The 24803-nt window shown below is 39.3% G+C and overlaps 1 long non-coding RNA gene across 6 annotated transcripts in view; it reads right to left on the bottom strand.

Moving 5' to 3' along the window:
• The window catches only part of LOC131506543 (uncharacterized), a 235300-nt gene that overhangs the window by 33465 nt on the left and 177032 nt on the right, over positions 1 to 24803 (bottom strand). For 4 of the 6 annotated variants that reach the window (XR_009259017.1, XR_009259015.1, XR_009259016.1 and 1 more), the window contains one exon: positions 22949 to 23402. The exons of the other annotated variants lie outside the window; for them this stretch is intronic. This is a non-coding gene — a long non-coding RNA (uncharacterized LOC131506543). Of the gene's footprint in view, positions 1 to 22948; positions 23403 to 24803 lie in introns of those variants that run through there. 6 annotated transcript variants of the gene reach the window in all.

Below are 24803 nucleotides of genomic sequence, written 5' to 3' on the forward strand. Positions count from 1 at the left end.
AAAATCGGGATCCTTTTGGTGAACTCAGTTCAGTGCATGGTGACATGGACCCTCTAGAAGGGTTATCAGCACTGTCCACGCTGATGAGGGGACTGGGGAAATGAGTGTCTTAAATATCAAGCATCGGTAGTAAATATCAGGCTAGCATAACAAATCATTTTCTGGAATTGAAAGATCATAGACTCAGCTCTTCTGGGAAGAAAGAATATACAGGAGATTTGGGGAGGGGCATGGGTGAAAGAGCCGACAAGTCAGTTAGTGGGAAACTTCCCAGGAGCAGCCAAATGAGATCTTCTATTATCATCCTTCTAGTTCTTGGTGAGGCTTTTAATCTTATTTTCACTGAATTTAGTAATTATTCATATCTGCAAAGATAGAGTCCATACTGATCAATGAAACAAAGAACAATAATTAGATGATCCAATGACCTATAGAAAAGCAATTCCCCCCAAATGCCTTCTCTGCTCTCTCTCAGCATAATGTCTGAAATAATGAATGTTAGCAGCATAATAAGGTCCTTCCTTCTCTCTCAGGAGAAAATCTGATAGCAAATATATGTTGTAAACCACTGTGCTTACTAAACAGTATAAGTAAAAGTCATTAAGAAAATGCCAATTATTATGCCTTTATCAATTTAAGCTAATTTCCAGGGTTCAAAAGACTAGTAGTCCATAATGAAAAAATACTACCAATCTCTTTTAAAAAAATTTTTTTACAATGTTTTATTTTTGAGAGAGAGACAGAGCATGAGCAGAGGAGGGGCAGAGAGAGAGAGATACACACAGAAACCAAAGCAGGCTCCAGGCTCTGAGCTATCAGCACAGAGCACCACGTGAGGCTCGAACTCACAGACCACAAGGTCATGATCTGAGCAGACGATGGATGCTTAACCAACTGAGCTACCCAGGCGCCCCTCTACCAATCTCTTTTTAAAAGACTTATTAAGCATGAGATCTTTACTGGTCGGTGTTAACTTCTACAGTTAAACACTCACTACCCCATCAGGAGAGAAATAAATGGTGGCTAGTTAGAAATCTGATATTCATGGGATGGTACAAGAAGAAAAGTGGCCAACACCCATTAACCAGGAAAGTTCCTGGGAAGGAGACCTTATCTACATCAATAAATAGTATGGAGGTGGGGAATATTGAGGATTTCTGCAAAGGAAAGGCTATTTTATTTTATTTATTTATTTATTTTTATTTTTTAATATATGAAATTTACTGTCAAATTGGTTTCCATACAACACCCAGTGCTCATCCCAAAAGGTGCCCTCCTCAATACCCATCACCCACCCTGCCCTCCCTCCCACCCCCCATCAACCCTCAGTTTGTTCTCAGTTTTTAACAGTCTCTTATGCTTTGGCTCTCTCCCACTCGAACCTCTTTTTTTTTTTTTTTTTTTCCTTCCCCTCCCCCATGGGTTTCTGTTACGTTTCTCAGGATCCACATAAGAGTGAAACCATATGGTATCTGTCTTTCTCTGTATGGCTTATTTCACTTAGCATCACACTCTCCAGTTCCATCCACGTTGCTACAAAAGGCCATATTTCATTTTTTCTCATTGCCACATAGTATTCCATTGTGTATATAAACCACAATTTCTTTATCCATTCATCAGTTGATGGACATTTAGGTTCTTTCCATAATTTGGCTATTGTTGAGAGTGCTGCTATAAACATTGGGGTACAAGTGCCCCTATGCATCAGTACTCCTGTATCCCTTGGATAAATTCCTAGCAGTGCTATTGCTGGGTCATAGGGTAGGTCTATTTTTAATTTTCTGAGGAACCTCCACACTGCTTTCCAGAGCGGCTGCACCAATTTGCATTCCCACCAACAGTGCAAGAGGGTTCCGGTTTCTCCACATCCTCTCCAGCATCTATAGTCTCCTGATTTCTTCATTTTGGCCACTCTGACTGGCGTGAGGTGGTATCTGAGTGTAGTTTTGATTTGTATTTCCCTGATAAGGAGCGACGTTGAACATCTTTTCATGTGCCTGTTGGCCATCCGGATGTCTTCTTTAGAGAAGTGTCTATTCATGTTTTCTGCCCATTTCTTCACTGGGTTATTTGTTTTTCGGGTGTGGAGTTTGATGAGCTCTTTATAGATTTTGGATACTAGCCCTTTGTCCGATGTGTCATTTACAAATATCTTTTCCCATTCCTTTGGTTGCCTTTTAGTTTTGTTGGTTGTTTCCTTTGCTGTGCAGAAGCTTTTTATCTTCATAAGGTCCCAGTAATTCACTTTTGCTTTTAATTCCCTTGAGGAAAGGCTATTTTAAAAACACACTGTACCCTAAAAGTGGAATGCTATTTTCAACAACTTTCTGGGGAGGAGAAACAATTGTCCTGAAAACACAGAAATTACATCATCGATTGAATTAATAGCAATTGAGCATTACTGTGTTAAGAACTTTACACAGAGTATTTCATCCAATCCTTACACCAAATCCAGGAGATCAGTACTGATAATAATAAAATGCACTGCTTGCTTAATATTTATAATGTGCTGGGCATTACTCTAATTATTTTATATAAATTCACTCTTTGAGCCCTCATAACAGCCCTGTGATGTAGGTAGTCATTTATCCCCATTTTATAGAGGAAAAAATGAACCACGGAGGCATTAAACAACTTATCCAAAATATCATGCCACCAAGTGGAAGAGACAGGATTTGAGCCCTAATATATCTGTGGTGATTGGATTTCCCCCCTTTTTTCCCAAACGTGGATATTTATCACATCTTCATGCATTCATCTATTTAACTGATATTTGTTGAAGGCCAGTTGGACAAGCACTGGAACTGGGAAAACCTCAGTGACCAAAACTGTCCCTGTACTTACGGAGTTGTCATTCTAGCTACATCTTACTGTGCCTCATCTGAGTAAAGACTGGAATGCAGGGGACGGGGTGGCGGGGAGGATGTTAATCATGTAGAAATATACAGAAAGTGTCGTCAAGTGAAGAGACCGTTTTTACAATCCTAGAGTAGAAGCCTGTGCTTCAGGAAGAAAATTCTGAGTGGAAGGGACAGCTTTAGCAAATATGAGTGAAAAGGAGGACAGGGGTGCCTGGGTGGCTCAGTCGGTTAAGCATCCCACTTCCACTCAGGTCATGATCTCTCGGTTTGTGAGTTCGAGCCCTGCATCAGGCTCTGAGTTGACAGCTCAGAGCCTAGAGCCTGCTTCGGATTCTGTGTCTCCCTCTCTCTCTGTCCCCACCCCCCATTTGCAGTCTGTTTCTCTCTCTCAAAAATAAAAAATAAACATTAAAGAAAAAAAAGAAAAGGAGGACAGATAGCTGCAGTGGAGAAACAGGGCAGGGTGGTCACAGAGGCCAGATCATCCGAGCAAGCATGTCGGTTTCACTCTGAGTAAAACGGGAAGCCATTGCAGGGTTTTGAACAAAAAAAAAATGACATGATCATTTCCTAAAACAATCAGTCTGAGGGCAGCTGGGTGGCTCAGTTAGTTAAGCATCTGACTCTTGATCTTGGTTCAGGTCATGATCTCACAGTTTGTGGGTTCAAGCCCTACGTTGGGATCTATGCTGACAGTGTGGAGCTTGCTTGCGATTCTCTCTCTCTCCCCCTCCCTCTGCCCCCCCCCAAATTAATACATAAATTTAAAAATAATTTTAAAAAAATAAAGAAAAACAGTGTCTGCTGAATTGAGAACAGACTGTAGAGGGACAAGGGTAGAAGAAGCACGTTCTTGACAAACTGATATGGGAAAGGGTTGTGGCGGACTAGGGATGGGAGGGGAGGTCAGGAACTCAGCTTTGGATATCCTGACTCCAGGATGCTTCCTAGACTTCTGAGTGTAAGTGATGAGTAGGCAGTGGATAGGACTTTGGGAGAGAGATCTCGGCTAAAGACATAGCATTTGGAGTTGGCAGCACATACCTGGAACTGAAAACCAAGTGGATTGGGGAAATTAATAAGCTACTGGAGGGAAGGCCTGAGGACTAACTCTGGCCACTCCATCATCAGGAGGAAGAACCAGCAAAGGAAACTGAGAAGGAAAGAACAAAGCAGTGACGCAAGAAAAAATAAATGGGAGTTTGGTGCTCTGCAGGCCAGTAGAAAACATACGTCAAAGGGGATTTTTTTTTCCTTTGTAACTAACCCCTTGGTAAACAGGTCTTACTCACTGTTCGATTGCTTTTTATTCATAACTGATAGCTATCATTGCCATTATGGTTGCGCTCGCTCCTGAACCTGCAGCCAGCGTGGGGCTGGCTGGTGCAGGATGACTGAGGCTTGGCTGATTCAGCTCTGCTCCACACAGTCTTTCATGATCCATAGGGCTAGCACAGACTCGTTCCCATAGCAACAGGCAGGGATCCCAGAAAGAGCGAGCAAGTCACAGAGCAAGTCACAAGGTAAACCTCTATTCAAGGTATAGAAAGTAGAGTCTGTCTCTTGATGAGATAAACTACAAATCACATGGCAAAGGGCATGGATAGAGAGGACTGAACATTTGGGGGTAGTTTGCAATCCCTACTGGTTACCACTCTGAAGCCCCAGGCTCTGCAAGAAACTCCCTGCACAATCCCAAGAACCATACTGTGACGGTGATGCCCTCCCTGTCAAGACTGCCTTCCGCATCTTCTGTGCCTTTCTAGATCCAAGTCTTTCTCTTAATTTTTTGAGAGACAGAGCATGAGCAGGGAAGGGGGAGGGAGAGGGAGACACAGAATCCAAAGCAGGCTCCAGGCTCTGAGCTGTCAGCAGAGTCTAATGCAGCCCTCGAACTCAGAAACTGCGAGATCATGACCTAAGCTGAAGTCGGACGCTGAACCAACTGAGCCACCCAGGCACCCCTAAGCCTTTCTCTTAAGTCAGCTCAGCCTCCCTCACCTTCTTTTTAGACCATTCTTGTCGATACTCCCCTCTCCCTCCCTCAGTTCCTACAGCCCTTGAAACTAGAGGCCCAGACAATATGTTAAAGAGACCAAGTGGGAGCCTGGCATACAGCAAGCACCCAGTGAGTGGTAGTGATTGCCATTATTCTTCTTTAACACATATAAATCATCTGAAAATGTCCTCTAATTATTTTTCAACAGTCATCTTATCAGTCTCCCTAAGTAGGCCATACTCTCCTCTAATTGAAGGGAAATGTCTTATACATCGTTGTGTCCTAACAGTGCTCGGCACAGTGGGAGGCACATGGTAAGTACTCAGTAAAGCCTTGTTAATTGTTAAGGGTTGATTTAAAGTCTAAGGAGATTCTCATGATGTGGAGATTATCACGTAGTTAAAATGTCACGAAGCGACATTAATTCTGGACATGCTAAGAAAGACATGTATGGTAGAGAGAATTCAATTATTAGCAAAAGGATTATTCTCTCTAAGGAAATTATCTATTTTCTCATCCTTTCACATCACTTTTACTGGCTCACTAGTTGGTATTAAAGGTGTGAAGTTAGGAGTTCAGGAAGCCTGATAAAAACAGGTATTAATCATTTTTAAGCATGCCTTATATTTTCAGCAAATACACTGTCACATCCATTGGGTAGGGTGCTCTTCTCTGGAACTTCAAAACGGATCCTCCCCTTGCTCGTAAGCTTGAAAGAAAAGGGTAAAATGCAGGCTCTCTCAAAATCGAGTGAGGACCAGTGAAAGAAGAAAAAACCAACAGGCAACAGAAGGAAAATGTTAGCAAATAGGCTAAAAACTGCAATAATCGTAGTGCCTGACTGATTTTTGTGTTCTATAGCTGTGTTTGAACCATAGACTACATTATCCTGGTATCCGCTGTCACGGTTTAAGAGAAAAAAAATTAGTGGAGTATTACTTTGGGGTGGGTGGTAGATTAGTAGAGGTCAAGTGAAGAATTTCCACAGACCCAGATTTTCTTAGTTCTTTGTGGTATTAAATTCTCCCTAAATAACATGACTGTCATGGATTTCAACATGCTCTTTTAAGAAATCAAATCAAATCAGTGTCAGATAGTCTCAACTGAATAAAGTCACAGTGAAACTTCTGCTGTCTAGCAATCTAGTAACTTCTCCAAACATCACATTAAACTTGGTCTCAAAGTTACAAATATGTGGTTTATTAACTTTTTTGTGTGCAGTAGAATCTAAAATAAAATTAGAATGCCAAGTATAGAAGTTGAGACATTAGAGGCATCAAGGCATTTTTTTATTTTTGCGTATTTCTACAGGTTTTGATTTTCTATATTTTTTGAAGGTCTGAACATCTAGTCATTCTGTAGACACACAATTGTATTGACTGTTGCTGAACATGACAGTTGTGTGTTTGAGATTATAGAAGCGTTTAAATTGTACAGGAATACATCTGGAGACTGAAACTATGCAATGAAAAGAATGAATTCTAGTAGCTTACCATGAAATACGTATTTTGTGGCCAATTGATCAGTCCTCCTCACCCCCGTCCACTTTTCCCGTGTTCTCCTGCCACACTTTGAACTCAGGAAGTATATCCTGATGCCAAGACAGGTTATATGTCCACATTCTGGGCTGCTTTTCCCATCTCCACCCTCTTCCTCTTCCAAATTATTCCTCTCACTACCAAATTAATCTCCGCCAAGTAACAGATGCATCATATTAGCCCCTTGCATAAAACCCTTCACTGGTTCGATTAGACCTTGAGAATAAAATCCAAGAACCTGATCTTGGTACTCAAGATCTCCAAGTGCTATTTTCATAGCACAACTCAAATCCTCACAAAAATGACTTCCTCTGACCGATGGGACAGAAACCGGCATGCAGCTATCCAACAGCACTTTTCCTCCTCTTCCTTTTAATGGAAACCTAATTTTTCATAATGGCACTATATCCAGTGTAAAAAAAAAAAAAAAAAAAAAAAGGAAACCTTTCCCAATCTTGTAGTGATTTTGTTCTTTCCTATAAGAGGGTAAGTGCATGTTTCTTAATAGGTCACTGGGCAAAAATTTTTAAAAGGAGACAGACATGTTTGCTTTTCCCCCAGTGTTCTTTTCCAAACAACACTGTGCCAAGCCAGTTTGTACGTGAGCATTTGTGAACATTCTTAATTATTTTCTTAAGATATATCCATGAGGGGGAAATATTTCTTGAAGCATATCGAAATTCAAGTTAATTACCTTTCAAAAAAGTACCAATTTATACCTCCTCTTACATTGTATGACGTCAATTCTATATAACTTTGCAAATGTTGGCTATTTTTCTTTTATGTCTTTTCCAATTCTTGTCCTTTTTTGAAAGGTTTGACTGTGATCAAATTTATATTGTAAAAGTATCTCCAAACTTTAAAAATGTATTTTTTGCAATGTAATAGTCCTAATTACCAATCATAAAGTCCATCCCAAATACATAATTTGTCTTCACGAAGAAACCATAAAAATTCATTTAATTCCCTCATTTACCAGCAAATACTAAGTAACTACTAATTATTCTTAATTGTTGTGACAATACTTGTATTTTCCCTTCATTTGGGAAAAATATTTTTGCCATGTAGAATTATTCCACTCCTTTGTTGTCCCATTGTCTTCTGGCTTCTCCGTTTCTGTTAAGAAGTCAACTAAGGGGCGCCTGGGTGGCGCAGTCGGTTAAGCGTCCGACTTCAGCCAGGTCACGATCTCGCGGTCCGTGAGTTCGAGCCCTGCGTCAGGCTCTGGGCTGATGGCTCAGAGCCTGGAGCCTGTTTCCGATTCTGTGTCTCCCTCTCTCTCTGCCCCTCCCCCATTCATGCTCTGTCTCTCTCTGTCCCAAAAATAAATAAAAAACGTTGAAAAAAAAAAAAAAAAAAGAAGTCAACTAAACATCTTACTGCTGCTTCCCTGATAATATATCTTTATTTTCTGGCTGCTTTTATATTTTCCTTTTAGTCTTTGTTTCTCAGCTGTTTGACTATACTGTGTGGTTTTATCTGTATTAACTTGATATTCAGTGAGCTTCATAAATCTGTGATTTGATTTTTTAATCAGTGTTGGAAAAGCCGTGACTTATTTCTTCAAATTTTATTTGTGCACAACTTTCCCTCTTTTCTGTTAGAATTCCTAATACACATATATCTACACATAGAATTCCTACTACACAAGCTCTCTGATAGCATCCTGTATGTCTCTTATGCTTTGTTCTCTTGTTGTAGTTAGTCTTTTTTCATTGTGTACTTCAACTTACATTTTTCTATTATCCTATCTTCCAGTTTACTGATCCTTGCTTCTGCTAAGTCTAGTCCATTATTATTCCCATCCAGTGTGTTCTTAATTTTGGATATTATGTTCTCAGTTCTACAGTGTATATTTAGTTCTTTTTTGGAGATCTTAAATGTCTTAACATATTTGTAATAGTATTTTTAAGATTTTGTCTCCCAATTCTGAAATCTGGGTCATTTGTGGGTCTGCTTCTACTTGCTAATTATTCTTTTGAGCACGTGTCATATTTTCCTGCTTCACATTTTCTTATTGTTGTTACCGTATGCCAAAAAATATGTATATAATAAAATTCTAAGTCCTAAAGATGATGTTCTTTTCCCTCAAAAAAAATACATTTTCTTTCTTTTCAGGAGTTGATCAGTTATGCCAATCAGAATTTTAGCTGAATCAGAACCAGACTGCAGTTTTCATTAATTTTAGTTTACTTTTGGTTTAAGAGAATGGCGCCTATCTTGAAATTATTCCATACCCTTCCCTCAAGCAACACTTTGACTTCTAAACACTGTGAGAGCACAGGATTTGGCTCTGTCTTTCTAGCTCGGCCCCCACATTCTCTGATTCCCAATACTCAACAAAAATCCTCTAGGGGAAAACAGGCATGTGGTAAAAACTGGCTGTGTGTTTGAGACTTCTCTAGATTTCAATCTGCCATTTCCGTTTTGCACAGCTGTTAAAAGCTGTGCTGGTTTCTCTTCTGTCTCCAAGAATCTATCTACTTTGGCAAGCAAAATTTTCTGTTCATACCCAGATATGGTTGCTTCAATTTGTCCCTGTGGGAACGAGAACACTGGTGAATAGCTACCAATTTCTGCTCACCTAGAAAGAGCTTTTTCCTCTCTGGATTTAGTATTTTTGCCTAGTATGCATGTGAAGCCTTCCAAATTATCCAGTCTTGTCTAGATGTTTTCATGGGAGAAATGGTCCATCAGAAACTTTACATTCTAACTAGAAATGGAACTGCTTTCTTCCTTAATTTCGGGAGATTTCAGAAGGCATAGTTCACAACTGGCAGATAGTTCTAGAGTGGATATTAAACTTCAGACATGACATGTTCTTGTCTACTAACAATGGAAAAAACACACTCGAGACTGATAAATATGGTTTTACTATCTCTGCCAATGTGCCCTTTTACACCTTGTGACATGTAACTACAATGGCTGAAAATAAATTGGCCTAGCGTAATCACTTCTAACAAAGGGTGAATTTTGTTATAAATCAAAGGTAGGTGCAGCACAGATCATCATGACATGTTGTAATGGCCTCATATGTCCTCATTTAAGTCTGCATGTACTTGGCTGGGGCAAGGATATTATTAATAATCATTATTAGTTGGTTTTTTTTTTTTTTTTTTTAATTTTTTTTTTCAACGTTTTTTATTTATTTTTGGGACAGAGAGAGACAGAGCATGAACGGGGGAGGGGCAGAGAGAGAGGGAGACACAGAACCGGAAACAGGCTCCAGGCTCCGAGCCATCAGCCCAGAGCCTGACGCGGGGCTCGAACTCACGGACCGCGAGATCGTGACCTGGCTGAAGTCGGACGCTTAACTGACTGCGCCACCCAGGCGCCCCCATTATTAGTTTTTAATGGTATCAATTCTTTTTTCCCTTAAATATTACATTTGAATAATGAAACTTGAAAGTTTTTGTTTACTAATATTTTGTAAAACTCCATGTAAAATAACCCCTATGTTTGCTCCACTAATTCAACTTGTACTTTTCCATTAGTATGGCATTTCCAAAGACCGTACCACAGGATGCCTATTTCCATTGATAATTCGTAGGAAAGCATTCCTTAGATAAATGTGTCTGAGAAATACTACATACTGAATCCCCTTTTTTATATTTTCAGTGAACATTAGTATATTAGGAGATCTGAAAAGTGTTTGCAGTATGAACTTAGTATTTTACGCATTTTAAAGTAACATCTATTAATATACTTTGAATCTAGTGTTCTATGGAACATCCTTTGGAAAATGTTTTTCTAGGAGCACCTGGGTGGCTCAGTCAGTTAAGTGTCTGACTCTTGATTTCAGCTCAGGTCATGATCTCACATTTTGTGAGTTTGAGGCCCACATCTGGCTGACAGCTTGGGATTCTCTGTCTCCCTCTCTCTCTCTGCACCCCCCATCCTTGTTCTCCATCTCTCTCTTGCAAAAACTAATAAATATTTTTTAAAATTTTTAAAAAGGTAAATGTTTTTTTTTTTTTTAAATGTAATGAAGTGGGGCGCCTGGGTGGCTCAGTCGGTTAAGTGTCTGACTTCAGCTCAGGTCATGATCTCACAGCTCATGTGTCTGAGTCCCCCGTCGGGCTCCATACTGACAGCTCGGAGTCTGGAGCCTGCTTAGGATTCTGTCTCCGTCTCTCTTTGCCCCTCTCCCACTCACACACACACTCTCTCTCTCAAATATAAACTTAAAAATTTGTTTTTAATAACAAAAGAAAATAATGTAATGAAGTTAATAAAGATAAGTCTACAAATTCTTCAACTTAATTGAGGGATAGGTAGTTCTATTGTTATATATAATACAGCTTAGACATCTCTGTGTCTTTTGCAGAAATTTGAGATGTAACTCCACAGAATTTGGACTGTAACTGCATTCTTTATAAGACTTCTTGAGCATTTTTAAAGTTGATTTTGAATGGCAATGTAGTCCTCTTTTAAAGAACATATCAGTCTGCATGCATATACATCTGAAATATCTATAGATATTGGGTATTTCCTTAGGTTTTCTAATTCTATTGGCAAGACTTCTATGTCTGACAATATAATCTTAAATAGAAGCTGCTGCTTTAATTTCTGTGAAATTAGATGGACAAGTCTTGCTAGAGTTTATTTTTAGCTATTATAAATGTCAAAATTTATCCAGTCAAGAGAATCACTGGAGTGTTTCATTGTGGATTCCATACACAAGGATGATCCAATTCCCTGATGTCATCCGGGAAATTTCCAATTTTTAGAAACACAATACAACAATTATCACACCTGATGGTTGTTGATTCTGTTGGTGAAACTTGAATCTCTGAGCACTACTGGTGGTGTTGACGTTTCTTCTGCCTGGATGTCTTCCCTTGAACATTCCTCTTGGTTAATTCCTATTCCTCCTTGAGGTTTTGATTTAAATGTTTCTTTCTCAGGAAGAATTTGTATGACTTCTCTCCCCAAAGCAACTCCAAATAGAGAACTAAACTTGTTCTTTTTCACAGCAGCCTGTTTTTTAATAATTGTATTTTTATTTGGGTTTGTAAATATCTAATATCTGTCTCTCCCACTAGACCCTACCAGGGAGCATTATAAGGGCAGAGATTTTGTCTGTTTTTTCCCCCACTGGAGTGTAATCAATAACAGCTTTGACACATAGCAGTTACTTGATAAATATTTGTTAAATGAACATTTAACATTCTTTCATGTGATCATACATTTTAGTCCCTAGCAGAAACATGTTTGAACTGAAAGGCCTTCCCTAGAGTATTGCCCAGTTCTGTGCAATCATCCTTTGTTTCAAGATAAAATGAAAGCTATTGATTGACTGATTGTGAATCACAACAAACAAATTTGTTGTCATAAAATTTTCCACAAAGTAGTAGTTTTAAATACAAAGATTGACTCTAATGTTAATGTGGTCACATTCAATTACACACTTAAAATATTTGAGAAACATTCGGACTTCTCTTATCCAATTTTCTTTCAACAGGATCCTTTCGGTGTCATTGAAAAGTGTGTTGGTTAACAAGGAAACAGTCATGGTGATATAGATACAATTTGCATCGCCTTTTGTGCCCATAATTAGATTGATTGTCATGGGGTGGTCTTCGTACATTTAGACAAGACTACGAGAGCCTTTACCCGTAGAAAAGGATAGTAAGATTTTCAGTCAGGCTCATGTGTCCATTTGCCTTCGAAGAATTCATAATTATGCTGTTGGCTATTCAGTATAGCATGGCTTCAGTGATAGCAGGTGCTAAAACTTGCCTCGAGTGCTATAAAAAAAATAGCACCAGTGAATCAGAAGAAATGCAACACTGCTAATTTGTTCTAGAAAGGTAATGGGGAAAAGGAGAAGAGAAGAGAAGAGAAGAGAAGAGAAGAGAAGAGAAGAGAAGAGAAGAGAAGAGAGAAGGGAAGGGAAGGGGAAGGGGAAGGAAAGGAAAGGAAAGGAAAACAGAAAAGAAAAGAGAACAAAGAAAAAAGAAAAGTAATGGCTGCTGGAGAAACACTTTCTCTAATGTTTTCCTCCTACTTCTTTCAGACATCCAAGGTTGAGAGTAGTTTTTTATTGGAGGCATTCTGGACAAAGCCACATCACATATGCCACTGAGGAAATGCCAAAAGTGGTGTTAGGATGTTGGAAGAGAGATTCTCTATCTGTTCTTCCTTCCTCCTTCTCTTAGTGGAACATACTGGATGGAAATGCTCAGTGCTGGAAAAATTCAGCCCAAAGATAAGGGCTGAATTTGTTCTTATTTGACGAAAAAGGACTATCATGAGAGGGAAAAAAAAAGGATTATATTTGTCATTGCCAGCACAAAGAAGATGGTGCTAACTAATGGTGGAAGAAGATTCTGAGCCGTCTCTCTTCTTTTTTTTTTTTGTTTTTTTTACTTCTTTCTGCTATCTGCATCTCATAAACACAGTTTATATAGGGGAAACTATTGAATACTCCATAAACCTCAAAATTGCCTTTAGGATAAAATATCCTCATCAATTATTATTGTTATGATTATTATTATTAATAATAATTTTGTAGTGCACTATTTATAAAGCTAAGATAAAATGCAAGACAAACTTTTTTCTTTATGGCTTGGTTTCACCAGGCTTGAATGGACATGAATTGATTCATCTGAGATCAATTTAAAGGGCCAGACCTCTATAATGAATAATTAGTTAATCGTGCAATTTTTACAGCTGGAAGTTATATAATCAAATGTGTTCATTTTATGGATGAGGATTGAGTCCTTGGCTCTACTCTGAGAAGAGCAATAAAAGTTCTTGGCCGCTTTGACAGACAACTCAAATGCCCTTTCATTACCTCCTGCATTAGATGCAAGCCTGGATAGAAATTTCATAAAGCCAAAAGTATTTCTGAAGTGACTTCTTGGACATTGGCATGCTTATTTCAGAAGCTGCAGTTCCTACTTCCCGAGTTGGCATTTTCTATGGATTATTTTATCTGATATTTGCATTTGAGTGATATTGCACCATCAATATCATCTTTTTTCTATCATCTCAATAGTTTTTATTACCATGTCTTCTTACCCATTAATCTTTTCTTCTGCAGTGTAGTGTCTGCTATTAATTCCATCAAAGGTGGGTAGTGTTTAAAATGCATTTAGAGCATCCTCATAAATAACATACGGATGTTATTTATAGTACTTACTTTGTAGTCCCTTCAAATACTAAGATGATTCTTACTTGTATCCTTATTTTAGCTATTTTCTTTGGACGGTTCTCTTTAAAAAACACAGAAGGTGAAATAGTAAAAAGAATATTCAGTAGAAAAGATGGAAGTTCATCAACGTTTATTTAACACACATATTCTGTAAAACACTTCAGTGCATGCTTTTACATGCATTAAATTATCTTGTTTAGTTCTTTCAACAACTCTGTGATGTAGGTAATATTCCATTTTATAGATGAAATAAACAAAGACTACGTGATGAATAATGAACAAAACTAGATGATAAGGTAATGTGTAGTGACCACATTGTCAGTAAAATACAAAACAAACTTTTTCAGATCTGTCTGATTTCAGTGCTCCTTTTATTATATCATCTTTGAAGTCTGAACTATACTGAGTAAAATTAATGTGAAAATAGGACATGTAAAAAAAAAAGACATAAAAAGCAGCATCCTGAGTAGGGTCTGCGGGAGAATCAAGATGGAACTTAGAACCAAAGAGTAGGACCAAAAGTCTGGACGATATGTATGCTTTCCCTATTTATATGCTCAGAAAGTTCTCCATCCAGTTGGAGAAATAATTCTGTTTTTAACTGTGTGTGTGTGTGTGTGTGTGTATGAGTGTAGCTAGACTTTGAGAGTTAATGTCAACATCTAAGAACCAGCTCACTAATTAAACCTATTAACTACTGATGAGCCCAGTTACAGCTCTGGGAGAGAAGCTGATCCTTTGTTAACAAGTCCTCAAATAAAATCTGTTTCCTCAGTGGCTGAATATAACATAACCTTATAGCATCACAAAAAATGTACAATGGGCTATTTTCTTCTACCCAAGAAAACTACAATGCATCAAATGCATTGATTCCTGGATGGTTATTTAGAATCATAAACATATAATTAAAATCTAGTGGGCATATTTTGTTAGGATTACACTGGTTAACTACACTATTAGAAGTACGCCTATTGTGCTCTATTTAGAAAGAACATAAAATCTGCTTCTGGCTAACTGAAGTGAAAGGAACTAGGTTTATCATCCTATCTGAAACAACTAAAAATTTGGACACATATTTGAAACAATAGTTTTCAGACATTGGCATCAGGCAACACAGGACAATAATCCATGAAAGAAGGGAAATGAAGAAGATACCTCAGTTTACTGCCTGGATAGAGTTTCCAGGCTGTGGTGCAGGAGGAGAACCCAGGTGGAGCCAGTCTGGCGGGGTTAAGACAGTTAGGGATCCAGAGAGGCTAAACCAGTGAGTAGTCACAGAACCAAATATCACAGAGAGGTGCACAGAAGCCAAGTTCTGGAGATGTGCCGATGATCTCCCTCAGATCTTCTGCTGAACATAGCCCAGTGCATGTGTGTAAGGAAACTACCAAAGGGGAAGAAAGAAACACCTGAAAGGAGAAGAGGGAAAAGTCTCTGGAACTTATTCAGGACCAGGAATAGTTTGTGTTCTCACTAGAAAAAAAAAAAAAAAAAAGGAATAGCGGTGAATGCATGAAGCATTAAGTAAAACACTCAGAAGGGTAATATCTCAGTGGTGGAGCAGAGTTAGCCCTAGACTATAGGCTTCTCTGGTTCCACCTTCCAAACATTAAAAGCAAGCCTCAAAGAATCAACTACTTTCAAATAACGACATTCAAATAAAGCTCAAAAATATTTATAGAAACATAATCCAGCACAGTGTAAAATTCACAATGTCTGGCATCTAATCAAAAATTAGAGGCATACAAAAAGCAGAACAAAATGACCCATAATGCGGAAGAATATCAATAGAAACAGATTCTATTACATAAATGATAGAATTAGTTGAGAACATTAAAACAGTTCTGTATCTTCAAGAAAGTAGTGGAATCCTGGAATAGGTTAAGTAGATACCTGGAAAAATGTTTAAAAGACCTAAATAAAACTTCTCTAAAGGAAAAATACAATATCTAGGATAAAATGGGTTCTGCTGATAGAATTAATAGCAGACACTACACTGCAGAAGAAAAGATTAATGGGTAAGAAGACATGGTAATAAAAACTATTGAGATGATAGAAAAAAGACTGAAAAAAATAAACAGAGCTTCAATGAGCTGTGTGACAATTTCTAGCAGCCTAATATGTGTGTTATTCTGACTGATTTTTCATTGAATTAATTGAATTTTCCACTGCTGAGAAGAATGTTGATGCTAGATATAAATTAAGTTACACAAAAATAAACAATATGTTATCCCTTGGGGGAAAAATTATAGGCAGTTATCCAGGGCTGATATGCTTATTCCTTAGTGACAAGAACTCTGCCTCTTTTTATCTTGTATCTCTACCATACTTAGCTCCCATCCCTAAGATCTCCTCAAGGTCCCAGATACCTGCTGGAACTTTAACAATTATATCCACATTCTGGCGATCAAGAAAGAGGGCATTTCTTGGAAACGGCACAAGCTTCTGTTTGTATCCAACTGGTAAGAACCTAACCAAATGTCTTTAGCTACAAGGGATGCTGGGAAACAAAATATTTATTTTGGTTGGATATATATGAATTTTCTATATATACTGTATATATATTACTATATATAGTGTATACACTATATATATACACTATAATATATGTATTACATATATACACTATATATATAACATATATAATATATATATAATATATATAGTGTATATAGTGTGTATATATGTAATATATATATATATATATATATATATATATATATATATATATTACTATGGTTCAAAGGGACAATAGACATTGGAGGAACAGTCCACTCTCTCTCCCACACAGAGGAATGGAAGTTTTTGTAGAAAGAAAAATATCAGACAAAAATTAGCATATATAAGTTTTGAGATGGGTAATGGACAATAAGGCTAAGAGGGGGACTTCTTTTCATCCTTGAAAGAAAACCACCCTCTCTCCAAAGGATGCAACCCCAAGTCCCATTCATTGACTATTTTAAGCTCAAGGCCCAAGATCCTTGGTTTGTGCACAGTCCTTTCCTTCAGATTTGAATGTGACTTTGTGTTTTCATGATTTATGAACTAACTGGATAAATATATGTCTCATATGCATATGCCCAATATACAGCAAAGTATCAGGAACAGGGTGGGTGACCTCCAGAAAAAGTCCCATTCTAAAAATGGAAGAATAGAAGAGGCACAGCCATCACTGCTCAATGGCTGGACAAGTGTTGCTGGACAGGGCTGGGGAAAGCATCCTACTCTCTGTGGTACACAAGATTCCTTGATTAGATCCCGATTCTACTTCTTGCCAGGCATTTTCTCTTTGGTGTCTGCCTTCCCTCTCTGGAAAGTTTTCCCTTGTCCTCTACACCCACATCTGAAGTGACCATAGGGTGTATGTCTTTCTGGGGAGATTCCAACTCTCAACCTGATTTGTGTTGGTAAAATTTGAAATCTGTTATCCCAGCCCAGGTCTGCCTATTTTCTGACACTTTTTTTCATTTTATGAGCATAAAAGTCATCCACATTTATCAATTTTAAGCTACTGTTATTTAAGGCTTTCCAGTTCTAAACAGTCAAACTAAATACTTACTGAATAAATAGTATTTTTTGTTTAAGAGTGTGTTTTGGCTCATATTAATAGATATTCTGGGGCACGTGGCTGGCTCAGTCGAAGGGTCTGACTCCTGATTTTGGCTCAGGTCATGATCTCATGGTTCGTGGGACTGAGCCCTGCACTGGGCTCCGTAATGACAGCACAGAGACTGCTTGGGATTCACTCTCTCCCTCTCTCTCTGCCCCTCCCCAGCTCATGCTTTCTCGCAAAAGAAATAAATAAACAAGCATTAAAAAATAGATATTCTAACTTTTGATATTGCCTTGCAGTTTTTACTGTTTTTCTGATATAACTTGTTCCATTTTTAAATTCTTTAAGGGGCGCCTGGGTGGCTCAGTCGGTTGAGCGCCGACTTCGGCTCAGGTCACGATCTCGCGGTCCGTGAGTTCGAGCCCCGCATCGGGCCCCTGTGCTGACAGCTCAGAGCCCGGAGCCTGTTTCAATCCTGTGTCTCCCTCTCTCTGACCCTCCCCCATTCATGCTCTGTCTCAAAAATAAATAAACGTTAAAAAAAATTAAAAAAAAAAAATAATAAATAAATAAATAAATAAATTCTTTAAAAAAAATTTTTTAATATTTAGTTTTGAGAGAGAGAGAAAGAGAGAGAGAGGGGAGAGAGAGAGAGAGTGTGTGTGTGTGTGCGTGTGTGTGTGTGTGTGTTAGCGGGGGAGGGGCAGAGAGAGGGAGACACAGAATCCAAAGCAGGCTCCAGGGTCCGAGCTATCAGCAAACAACTCGACGCAAGGCTCAAACTCATGAACCACAAGATCATGACCTGAGCTGAAGTTGGACGCTCAACCAACTGAGCCATCCAGGCGCCCCTCCATTTTTAAATTCTTAATGTGCAAGTATGACTTTTATAAATAGCACATAGCTGGATTTAAAAAAATCCATTATGCTAATCTGTCTTTTAACTGATAAATTTAGATGTTCACATTTATTTCAGTAACTGTGGCATTTGGATTTTTTTTAACATCATACCCAGTGTATTCTATTTACTCTGATTTTTCTGTATATTAACCCCCTCTTTTTCTATCTCCCATTGCCAATCTGGATAGGGCTAGTTGATCGAGGTAAAATCTTTGTCTGTCACTTTAATCAAAGGTCCTAGCCCATGCCCCAAGGGTGCAAGGTAAAATGTCTTCTCCCTCTTGTACTTGAGACATCCATTGGCAATTCTCCTTATAGGACACCTGGGTGGCTCAGTCAGTTGAGCGACCTACTTTAGCTCAAGTCATGATCTCACGGTTCGTGAGTTCAAGTCCCACATTTGGCTCACTGCTGTCGGCGCAGAGCCTGCTTCATTCAGCTCCTCTGTCTCCCTCTCTCTCTGCCCCTTCCCTGCTTGTGCTCTCTCAAAAATAAAAAAAATAAAAAAAAAAAAAACATTTAAAGAAATTCTCCTTTGCATAGGGCCCTCCTCACATCCTGCTAGTCCACCATTTACTCCATCTCTTGCTGCTGTAGCCAGCTGCGCACAGGGGCAATGTGATAGCACCTTACCTCGTCTGCACTGCATGGCTCTCGTTACCCACCCTGGCACTTCCATGACACCAGCCATGAGCCCACAGGCACAATCTGGGAGGAAGCGTGCCTGGGGCAGCATTTAGCCAACAGGGGATGCCAGCACATTATAAATGCTTACTTTTGTCCCTCAAGGGAAAATTATGGGCACATTCCACATGGCTCTCCATAAGGGTCCAGTGGAAGTGAGCTCCAGTGCCCACAGCAAGAAAGCATCTCATAACATTCTTTCTTTCCCTTATTCTCCTAAATCTCTTGTTTCTGTTTCATGAAATCACTTCTCAAAAAAAAAAAACAAAAAAAACAAAAAACAAAAAACAAAAACCTACCTGCTCATAAGTCCTGGTTTGAGGCTCTGCTCTGTTTTCATGGGGATCCCACACTAAGACAACATTTCTTTTTTTTTAATGGTTATTTATTTTGGAGACAGAGAGAGACAGAGCATGAACGGGGGGGGGGGGGTGGTCAGAGAGAGAAGGAGACACAGAATCGGAAGCAGGCTCCAGGCTCTGAGCTGTCAGCACAGAGCCCGACGCGGGGCTCGAACTCACAGACTGTGAGATCATGACCTGAGCCAAAGTCGGAAGCTCAACCGACTGAGCCACCCAGATGCGCCGACATTTCTTTTTTGAAATAATGTTTAAAACTTTATCTTTCCTACTGACTTTGTCTAGGCATACCATGTTTTAACAGTAGAGTTCTGTAACTCTCAACATCAAATATAATACTCCAGACTTTCATCTCACCAAGAACACACAAAAGGATGGGACTATTGTTTCTGGTAGTTTGGACAAAATTCTGCTACTTTGTCATCCATTAAAGTTTACCTTGGTCAACATTCCCAAATATTTCTCACATATTCTGCCACAAATTAAAATCTAATTGATCCTTCACCTTTTCCATTACTTTTTATGAAATAAACCTCTTATTTTAGAATAGTATAGACTTACAGAAAAATTGCAATGACAGTACTAAGAGTTCTCATATTAGTACAGTACACTTGTCACAACTAATGGGTTAATATTGGTACACTGTTATTAACTAAGCAGTTATTAACTAAAGTTTGTGCTTCATTCAAATTTCCTTCATTTTTCCCAAAGGTCCTTTTTCTGTTGCAGGATCCCATCCAAGATACTACATCACATTTAATTATCGTCTCTCCTTAGACTCCTCCTGGCTCTGACAGTTTCTCAGATCTTCCTTCTTTCTGATGCTCTTAAAAGTGTTGAAGAGGGGCGCCTGGGTGGCGCAGTCGGTTAAGCGTCCGACTTCAGCCAGGTCACGATCTCGCGGTCCGTGAGTTCGAGCCCCGCGTCAGGCTCTGGGCTGATGGCTCGGAGCCTGGAGCCTGTTTCCGATTCTGTGTCTCCCTCTCTCTGCCCCTCCCCCGCTCATGCTCTGTCTCTCTCTGTCCCAAAAATAAATAAAAAACGTTGAGAAAAAAAAAATTAAAAAAAAAAAAGTGTTGAAGAGTTCTGATTAGGTGTTTTGTAGAATGCCCCTCATAAGGATTTGTCAGATGGTCTTGTGATTAGCCTGGGGTTATGTGTTCTGTGGACAAAGACCATCGAGGGAAACTGTCGTCCGCATCACACGTGTCAAGAATACATACGTACTGGGGCGCCTGGGTGGCTCAGTGGGTAAGGCTCTTCTTGATATCGGCTCAGGTCATGATCTCGTGGTGGCAAGATAGAGCCCCACATTGGACTCCGTGGTGAGCGTAGAGTCTGCTTGGGATTCTCTCTCTCTCCCTCTGTCCCTCCCGTTCTCTCTCTCTCTCTCTCTCTCTCTCTCTCTCAAAATAAATAAAGGAATGAATGACTAAATAAACCAACAAACAAGAATACATACTATCAACATGACATATCACTATTGACTTATCACTTGGTTACCTGGCTGATCAGATTTCTCCTACACAGTTACCTTCTATTTCTTCCTTTTCATACTATACTCTTGAATGAAGCACTGTGCACAGCCTATACTTAAGGAGTAAAGAGTTATACTTTACCATGAGGGTAGAGTATCTAAATATTTGGAATTCTATACAGGAGATTTCTCTTCCCTCAGAGTGATTTATTCAATCATTTATTTATATAAATGTGGACTTGTGTATATTTATTTTATAAATATTTTATATTTGTACTATTTTATATTTGGGTTATAATCCAATACTATTTATTTATCATGTTGCTCATTTTGGTCCAGCTTTGCCATTGTGAGCTTTCTCTGTTAGCTCCAGTGTCCCTTTGACATATCCCCATCATTGCAGGTTTTTTAAAAAAACATTGTTTAATTTTCTCATACTATAACCAACTGCTTTTTAATATCAAACGCACGGTTTTGCGTTCATTTTCATTCCCATTAACTTCTGTTCCCTTGGCATTTGTCCACAACTCTAATATGCTGAAATAATCTTCCTTTTTCTTCTTTCAATTTTTACCTTAATTATCTCTCCACATTTTGGTTCATCACAAAACTTGATATCTTCTCTGTGTTCACTCAAATACTCTACACAAGACAAAATTAAGGCCAGAGTCCTGTAGCTTCCTACTAAAGATCTCTCTCTCTCTCTCTCTCTCTCTCTCTCCCTCTCCCTCTATCTTTGTGTATGTATACACACACACACACACACACACACACACACACACATCCTCCTCCCCCGATCCCCAGCCTGACCCCAAAGCCTTAATTAGAACTCTTTTGGTGCCTTGTTCATTCAGATGAAAATGGACTTTATAATATTATCTTCCAGCTCACATTTCATCCTCTTATCCACAAGAACAAATAAAAGAACAGGAAGTCTAACAGGAGAGTTTCATGTGAAGAATAATAATTACAAGGCGGTTCACTGTTCAGAAGTGAAAGGAGAATGGAGTTCAACAGGAGGAGAGGCTCTGGAATTTTATCTTTCCTAGGAAGGAAACAGTTATCAAGTTTGCAGGACAAAAAGTGAGGAATGAAAGATGAATTAGTGTTACCTCTAATTCTCCACAGACACTGCATAACATCGAACCAGAAGAGAAATGACACATAAACATTTCAAGGGCACATTAGTTTCCATGAAGGTAAGAGGGAGAGAAGACAAGAGTCACGCTGGGAAGCAGCACGTAGCAGGAAAACCAACCACAGCGGAGACAAGAGTGTACTGCAAGCCCTTAGCATCAAAGAAACCTCCAGTGACTTCAGTTTCAACTTCCACTTGTTGCCAGCTTCCTGATGCTTCTCAACCAACCATTTCATGAAGAGAAAACAGCACTTCTTGAAAGGGAACTCATACTCCTGGCTTAGACAGTCCAGTGAAAACACTATCAAGAAAAAAGATTGCAGGGACTTCTGAGATTTTGGAAATGCTTCTCACGGTGAAGCCAGCAAATTGAGTTCATGATGTGAGGCTTCCCCACAATAATTTCCCAGAATTCATGCTCAAGCCTGATCCCTCTTCAAGGGCATTCATTCAACATGCTCAGGGGATAATAGCTACCATCCATGGAACCCCGACTACGTAGCAGCTCTTACGTTTTCCTCAATTTTCATAACAACTCTACTGAAGACATGTGAGTCTTTCCGTTTCCAGATTTGGAACCGAGCATCAGAAATCTGAGTAGCCTATGCATGATGTTAAGTGAACAGCACTCAGATCCTTCTGGAAGCAAAGTCCCTGTTTGGATCCACTACTGCATGGTTTTGCCACAACCCACCAACTCTCTGGTGCCCTCAAAGATATTGAACAACTGTTCACATAGGATAGGAGACTTTATGTCAGAAACTGAGGTGTTTACCTGTATTAATCCGGGGGACTATACACATGAGATATTGAGCCTTTATAACTCAGTGTTTGGCTTCAGATACAGTAGGTTTGGATAAAGTGGCTTTTTCCTCTTGCTGCTGTATGTGAGCTTGACTCCATCATCCTTGCTTACACTGTCAGAACTTTTGGAGACATTGCTGTATATATAGGTTATTGAGAATCATAATCTTTTACCTGACTCCTCAAAAGAATATTTGGAGCTAGGATTTTGATCAAAAGAAATGACTTAAGAGGAGACTGATACCAACTCATAGAAGTGGAGACTTAAAATTAACTTTTTTGCCAACAGCAAAGAACATTTATTTAATCTTGCAGTAGGCCAGAAAACCTCAAGTTCTCAGGGCAGCATTATTCTTCCTTTTTGCCCCTGCCTCCTTCATAAGCTATACTTATATCCTCAAAGGTCTAGGTGATATTTCAATCTTTCATCGATAACCAGCTAATTTATAGTTATTGAAAAAAGTTAACAGCCAGCATATCACATCAGATTTTATTCCCTCTAAATTGGCTCAGGGGAGATTTTGTGTGTTCCTGTCCCCTGCACCTGCCAGAGAATACTCACTGACCAGGAATACTTTGAGGTCCTGGCTGATTAATATTCTGGAAGAAAACTTGAGAAGGCTGTTGTTCCTGAAAATTTTTCATTAGCACATTCTTCTTAGAAGATAGCATTCTTCAGTCTGCAGTCTGATTCTTCTCCGGTCTCAGCAGTCTCCTGGCATGAGGCCACTGTAAACTGGAACGTCTTTTGTTTTCTCAGCCTCAGTTAAAGTTGACAGGTTTAATTGTTATTGCTTCACTAAGTGCACGACCATATTCATTGCCATTTGATGCAAGATGTGCATCTTGCCACTCAGGAAAATTCTTTTAATCTGGGCTAGATTGTTGGCTTAGTGATCTTCAGTCCTAAGGGATGACATCACAGCTCACCTTGGAAAGCAAGAATATCAAAGTTTGCAAAGGAGACACTAAGGAATCTTAGAAATCCCATGGAACAAACTAAACTGGACTCTCAAAGTGTGAGAACAGGTGGCATCAGTCTCTGGAACTATTTCAGTTACACGTATGTCCCAGAGTCCAGATATCATTTAAAAATATTATAAGAGAGGCACACCTGGGTGGCTCAGCCAGTTAAGTGACCGGCTCTTCATTTGGGCTCAGGCCATGATATCACAGTTCGTGCATTCAAACCCCGCATCGGGCTCTGAGCTGACAGCACAAAGACTGCTTAAGGTTCTCTCTCTCCCCTTCTCTCTCTGCCCCTCCCCCACTCACTCCCTGTCCCTCTCTCTCTCTCTCTCTCTCTCAGAATACATAAATAAACTTAATACACACACACACACACACACACACACACACACACACATATAGTAAGAGAAAAAAAGGATATAGTCATTGAAGCCCCGAGACCAAATGATGCCTGATTTGTGACATCGACCCACTTGGGAATTCCTTACCTAGTCCCTAGGAAGATATAATCACTTCTCTCTGTGTGTGGGGGTTTGAGTAATTGGTTTTGTAAAGGCAATAACAGAGGAGGTCCCCTTGTGACCTCATATACCTCTATCTTCTGGAGAAAAGCCAACTGGAGGCAGTGCTAGCAATGCAAGTGATTACCAACACCTTTTCTGGATCAGTGTGCATGGTGTAGGTTTGGATCCTGCCCCTGTCATCATCACATTGCAAGGCAGAAGCTCAGCTATTGTCATTTTTCTGTCATGTCCTGGCAATTAGATTCAGTGACGCGTTGTTCGAACTCAAAGCATTCAAACCCACTTCTAGAATCAGACAATTCGATCTTGGTTTATTTCTCTTCTTTTATCCTTTGTGATTCATAGTAGTCCCCCTTTTAAACTTTGCTCCATTGTCCATAACTCTAGGAAGCAAATCTCCCCTCTTTGTTAAGGCCTCTTTCCAAACTATCTTCTGCTCATTGTTGCCCAAAATTACACTCTGTGATAACTAGCTATTGGGAAGAAATTTAGGATTTCTGCGGCCATTTGGAAAAGAACTGGGATTCTTGTCCTATGGTGAGGGGCATGGCCAGGGGCATGTGGGGCTTCTAAAGTGAGGGGCCCAGGGCAGGGGTTTCTTGTCCAGATCGTAGAAAGGAAGGTTGTATCTCATCCACAGCTTAGAGAAAACATTAGCCTGCTGCTGAATTCCTCATGAACTGTGATGTATTTAACCAAGATTTATATAAAACTATTCTGGTGTCTCTTCCACAATCACTGGATATGTTTGCATTCTGAAGTGGGTAATTACTAGGAACATATATATCTCTGTCTGCTTTGGTGAGCTTACAAGTAAGAAGGAAGGTTTGAGTTCTGT

Source organism: Neofelis nebulosa, chromosome 3, assembly GCF_028018385.1.
Source record: "Neofelis nebulosa isolate mNeoNeb1 chromosome 3, mNeoNeb1.pri, whole genome shotgun sequence".
Lineage (NCBI taxonomy): Eukaryota > Metazoa > Chordata > Mammalia > Carnivora > Felidae > Neofelis > Neofelis nebulosa.